General features: G+C 45.8%; 1 pseudogene; it reads right to left on the bottom strand.

The window, feature by feature from the left end:
* Nucleotides 1–526: 526 nt before the first annotated feature.
* Nucleotides 527–4,993, bottom strand: LOC111820618 (60S ribosomal protein L21-like; annotated as a pseudogene).
* Nucleotides 4,994–6,093: the final 1,100 nt, after the last annotated feature.

Here is a 6,093-nt window from a genome sequence, read left to right as displayed (position 1 = left end):
TAGTGGCAGTTGTGGTAATGAAGCAGGACTCAATCTACAAGATTAGATTGTGTCTTAAGTCAATCTCTTTTGAGATATAAAAGAGAGAATTGAGCAGAGAGATGGGGGGACCTCATACCACCAAGCAAGTAGCTCCAGGAGAAGAGTGCATCCTTTGGACCTGGGGTCCCTGCGCAGAGAAGCTCCTCGACTGGGGAAGATTGATAACAAGGACTTTCCTCCAGAGCTGACAGAGAGAGAAAGACTTCCCCTGGAGCTGGTGCCCTGAATTTGGACTTCTAGCCTCCTGAACTGTGAGAATGAATTTCTCTTTGTTAAAGCCATCCACTTGTGGTATCTGTTAGAGCAGCACTAGATGACTAAGACAAGTCTCCAACATTTGAGGATATTCTTCCGCACCATGCATGCTTCCTAACCCAACTGACATCAACCTGCTTTTCATATCCAGAAGAAGATGACTCCATAGAATTTGGTCTTACCCGGAATTGCCAAAAAGCCACAGTGGCAGAGCTCCAATAAACACTGCTTACATCTCCTGAAACCAAAACCAGACAAAACTGGTGCCATCAAGTCATTTCTGACTAATGGAGACCCCACATGTTACAGAGTAGAACTGAGCTCCGTGGAATTTTCTTGGCTGTAATCTTTACAGAATCAGATCACCAGGACTTTCTTCCACAGCACCACTGGGTGGATTCGAACTGCTAACCTTTTGGTTATTAACTGAGAGCAAACCGTTTGTGCCACCGAGGGACCCACGCCTCCTGAAGCCTCTATTTAATCATAGGTTAAATGTTGCCAGCTCAGAGGGCCAATCACTGGACTCACTAATGATTGCCCGTGAGAAGAATCAGTGTGTTCCTTGTTTCTGCAGTGACATATATGAAAAAATAAATAAAATGCATTAATATTTTATTAACAACCCTTAAGATCTACTAGAATACAGTATATTACACTAGTAATAAACGTGCTAATAACATCATTGCAACAACAATAAACACAATTGCTCTCATATGTTGCTGGGTGTCTTTGTGTTGGCATTGCGGTGGGCGCTTACAGCGTGTTGTTCCTGATGCTTACAACCAACAGGCAAGGAGGGGTTTGTATTGGGAAGCTCCCCTCTTTCTGTCTGCTCCATGCCTTTTGGACGTTATTGCTAGGGTTGGGGGTGTATATCTTCTGTGCTGCAGTAGAACCCAGGATATTCACTCCCCCACCTTCACTGCAGCCAGGGCACAGACGTGTGGGAGGACCTCCAGATACAGCCTTGTGAAGCTGAGATTGGAAACGTGCAACCAACGGAAGCAAGCATTGCACCCAGTCCATTCTGTTAGAGAGGCCACTGGCTGAGACATCAGGCTTTCAGAGAAGACAGTGGTTGTCAGGTCGGGTGTCAGGGGCAGAAGTGGCCTCCTGCCAACTGTACTGGCAAGTCTGGTCGGGCTGCATCCTGGCCCCTGTGCAGCTTCCTACCAGGAAAGTTCTGGAAAGTAGTTCTGAAGACCTCCCAGCAGTTCTGCAAGCTACCCAATAGCCTTTTCCTTGATGGCGTTCCTCCTGAATCAGCAAGAGTCGGCTTCGGTTCCTTGTATCTAAGACCCTTGCCCAGGGCCGGCTTCACAGGAGGGCTGTCTGTGAATCACACGAGTCCCCGAGCTGAGGAGGGTCCATGCTGGGCTTAATGCTCGGCTACGAAAATGGTTTAGTATCATCTTGAAATTCTTAATTTTTTTAAAAATTATTATTTTGCACTGAGCCCTGAAAGTTATGAGTATTTAAAATTCTGCATGTGGGGAGGCTGGGACTCCTAGAGGTCACATGACCTGCCAAGGTGATTTGAGCACCAAGGTGTGCCTGATCCAAGCCATGGTGTTTTTAATAGCCTCATATGCATGGGAGAGCTGGACAATGAATAAGCAAGACCAAAGAAGAATTGATGCGTTTGAATTATGGTGTTGCAAAGAATATTGAATATACCATGGACTGTCAGAAGAATGAACAAATCTGTTTCAGAAGTAACACAGCCAGAGGGCTCCTTGGAAGCGAGGCTGGCGAGACTTGGTCTCCCAGACTTTGGACATGTTACCAGGAGAGACCAGTCCTTGGAGAAGGACATCATGCTTGGTAAAGTAGAGCGTCAGTGAAAAAGAGAAAGACCCTCGACAAGATGGATTGACACAGTGGCTGCAACAATGGGCTCAAGCATAACAACAATCATGAGGATGACGCGGGACCGGGCCATGTTTTGGTCTGTTGTACGTGGGGTCGCTATGAGTCGGAACCAACTCAATGGCACCTAACAACAATAAGGCCTGAAGACGGTAGTAGTTTATTTACAGAAGTTTATAAGCAGAGGCTCTGATTAGATACCCTAAGAAACAAAGCCACATCACAAGAGAATATTCTCATGGGAAAAGATCAGGGAAAACCAGCAGGAAACAATGAACGAAGCTGAGCTCTACGTGTGGGCAGAAACCTAGACCCACCTGCAACAGGCACATCCTCCTGGCACATGTGTGAGCATTGTCATTTGCCCTCCTCCATCCTTTTTTTTTCCCCAGCAAGAAAACACTACATTCTAATAGCAGAGAGATTCACTATCCAGCAAACTAGGACAGAGATTGCTTTAAATATTACACCTTTATGGGAGAGAACACTACACTTCTATGCAATCACAATAAAAAACCTAACATTTTTACATCCCAGACATCTTTATTTTGCATCCATTATGCCATGGATTAGGAGCCCTGATGTCACGGTGGTTTAGTGCTCGGCTGCTAACCGGAAGGTTGGCGGTTTGAACCCACCAGCTGCTCCTTGAGAGACAGATGTGGCAGTCTGCTCCCGTAAAGATTTCAGCCTTGGAAGCCCTGTAGGGCAGTTCTACTCTGTCCTGTAGGGTCTCTATGAGTCGGAATTGCCTTGATGGCAGTGGGTTTGATTTGGTTTGGGGTATATACCATGAATTCATAAGAAAGAGTTTCCAGCCGCTCGACTTCCTTCCCTTGGTTCCCACAATGTGCTTCCCTGGGTGGGGCAGGCTGCGTTCACTTGAACCTGGGTACCTCTCTCTTGGGTTCCCTTCTTTTCCTGATCTTTTTCCTTCACGCGTTTCAGGTCGCTATCTTGGCTCTTGGAGTGCTTAATGTGTTCACCACACCCAGCAGTTCTTTTGGCAAGAATCTTGCCCTTAACTTGTTTGTTCACAGCACTGCCCACAGCTTGCTGGGTAATACTGTGGACTCTCCCAGTTTGGCTGTGGTAACCTTTGAATGAACAAATCTGTCTTGGAAGAAGTACGACCAGAATGCTCCTTAGAAGCAGGGATGGTGAGACTTCATCTTACATACTTTGAACATGTTACCAGGAGGGACAAGTCCCTGGAGAAGGACGTCATGCTTGGTAAAGTAGAGGGTGAGCAAAAGAGAGGAATACCCTCAATGAGATGGACTGACACAGAGGTTGCAACAATAGGCTTAAGCACAGCAACAATTTTGAGGATGACGCAGGACCGGGCAGTGTTTCATTCTGTTGTACTTAGGGTCACTGTGAGTGGGAACAGACTCCACAGCACCTAACAACAACAGCATTTGTCAGGCTTTCCTTTTTGGGCAGTGCCCATTCCCTTGATGTCTACAATAACACCTTCCTTGCAGGTCCTCATGCATGTTGGCAAAGGAACAACTCCACGTTTTCTAAAAGTTCGGGAGAACACAGAGCACGTAACTCTCCTCCCTGCTTTGTGTGCCTAATTTCTGCAAATTACTGCAAGATGGCGGTTCCAGCCATTTGTCCTTTTCTGCATTGTTGCTTGAGCATTGTGCTTGCACCTCTGATGAATGGTAATTATTTTTGGTACTGTAATGATGAAGGTTGAAATGATGATCCCATAGTAACTAATAATAACCAATTTCACTTATTTTAAGAACTTAGTATATGCTGGGCACTTCGCCAAGTTTCTCCTTCCGTGATTTACAGGTTTAATTCTCACAACAACACTATGAAGTTTGTAGTATTATTACCAAAGGAGCCCTGGTGGCGCAGTGGTTGAGCGCTAGGCTGTTCACCAAAAGGTCAGGGGTTCAAACCCAGCAGCTGCTCCAGGGGAGAAAGATGTAGCAGTCTGTTTCCATGAAGATTTACAGCTTTGGAAGCCCTATAGGGCTTTGTCCTACTCTGTCGTATATGGTCTCCATGAGTCAGAAATGACTCTACAGCAAGGAGTTTCTTTTTTCTTTTTTTTAAAATATTTTTACCATTTAACAGATGAGGAATCTGAGACTCAGGGTTGAATTCACTACCTAGTAAGTGCTGAAGCCAAGGCTAGAATCTAAATCCATCTGGTGTTGGATACTTTGATCTGGATAATTAGCCCACAGTGTCTTCCCTCCACTTGGTGTTACAGCGTGAGTGTATCACAGCTGTCAACCAGTGATGGTGGGGATATTTACGTCTGCGTCCCAGCGTGTGGCTCGCTCTCAGCACTTCTGCTGGTGAAGAACCAGTGAGGAAGAGGAGGAAGAGAGAATTCTCTGGAAGGTAGTTCCTTGCAGACTGGTGTTGCCCAGGTCCTGGCCAACTACTCCCCTGAAGAACGCTCGCTTTGGTTAGAATCGTCAGTTGCTGAGAACGTGACACGTACGCTATCTGGCAAACACGCTCACATCACATCTGCACTCAGGGGTGGTCTTTCCTCAGCCAGCCAATCGCAGACATGACCTTGGCCAGGCTCAGAAGTAGCACAACCCCTTTCTCCCCCATTTCCTGTCCTGGCCTGGTGGTGGATGCAATTCTGCCCATGCATTATTGATAGACCCCAAGCTTGCCAAGCTTGCTGGCAGCCAGTGGTTCTGTGTGTGTGTGTGTCTGTGTGTGTGTTTGAGACAGAGAGAGGGGAGCAGCCAAAGGTGTGGTCAGGGATGGCACCTCTCACTGCTGAGAAGCCTGTTTGATTAAGAACATTTTCTGCTGGGTTCTGAGTCACCTCTGACATGGCTGCAGAACGTGGGAGAGTGAGGTGGCTTTGAAGTCCAGTGAATAGAAGCCAAAAGTTTCACCTTCAGGTTCTTGGTAACCTGCTTTCAAAGGCCCACTTCCACATGGTCCTTCATACATTCTCACTTGGCCCTACACCATCTAGATACAGCTTTGTGGCTCTCTGTCTTGATCTTCCCCCGATGGCTCCCGAGCCCCCCTGCCTTTTGCCCCCCTTAATGCTCACAGGTCCTATTGGAATATTCAACCACTTACAGTTGTTGAGTGATTAAATATTTATAACCAGGGCAATGAGTGAGGTGTTGAATAATAAATGCTAAGGTTGAAGCGGCTTTAGATAATTTCTGCAGAGTTCTTCATCCATAGCCTCTTTGATTCCAAGGAGAAAAAAATCATTTTAATTAACTATTTTTTTTGGGGGGGAGGAGCAGCTGTAACAATTGATACTCCTTCATCGATGTTTTGTTCATGACTCACTGTCCTGCCACAGGGCCCATTATTCCATCGTCCCCCCAGCCACCCACACAAACACTAGTAGAAACCACGTGACAGGCAGATAGTCCCTTGTTTTCTGAACACTCCAGGCAAATACTTTTTTCCTTTTTTCTTTTTCCTCATCACCTTGCCCTGGACAAGTTGTTCTGGCTTCCCCAGTATTGTGTACTGTCTTACCATTCACCAGTTGCCACTTATCTATTGTCTATTTAGTATTTTCCCATCCCCACTCCTCCCCTCCCTCTTAACTATGAAACATTGTTTATTTTTATATGTCAACCTTTTCATGAGTTTTTATAGTAGTGGTCTCATACAATATTTGTCCTTTTGTGGTTGACTTATTTCACTCAGCATAACGCCCTCCATATTCATCCATGTTGTGAGATGCTTTGCAGATTCATCATTGTTCTTTATCATTGTGTAGTGCTCCATTGTGTGTCTGTACCATAGTTTGTTTATCCATTCATCTGTTCACGGGCACCTAGGTTGTTTCCATCTTTTTGCTCTTGTGAACAATGTTGCAGTGAGTGAACATGGGTGTGCATATGTCTATTCGTTGACGGCTCTTATTTCTTTAGGATATATTCCTAGGAGTGGGATTGC

Source organism: Trichechus manatus, unplaced genomic scaffold (genome assembly GCF_000243295.1).
Source record: "Trichechus manatus latirostris isolate Lorelei unplaced genomic scaffold, TriManLat1.0 scaffold00045, whole genome shotgun sequence".
Classification (NCBI taxonomy): Eukaryota; Metazoa; Chordata; class Mammalia; order Sirenia; family Trichechidae; genus Trichechus; species Trichechus manatus.
This window is presented reverse-complemented; position numbering and strand designations above follow the sequence as displayed.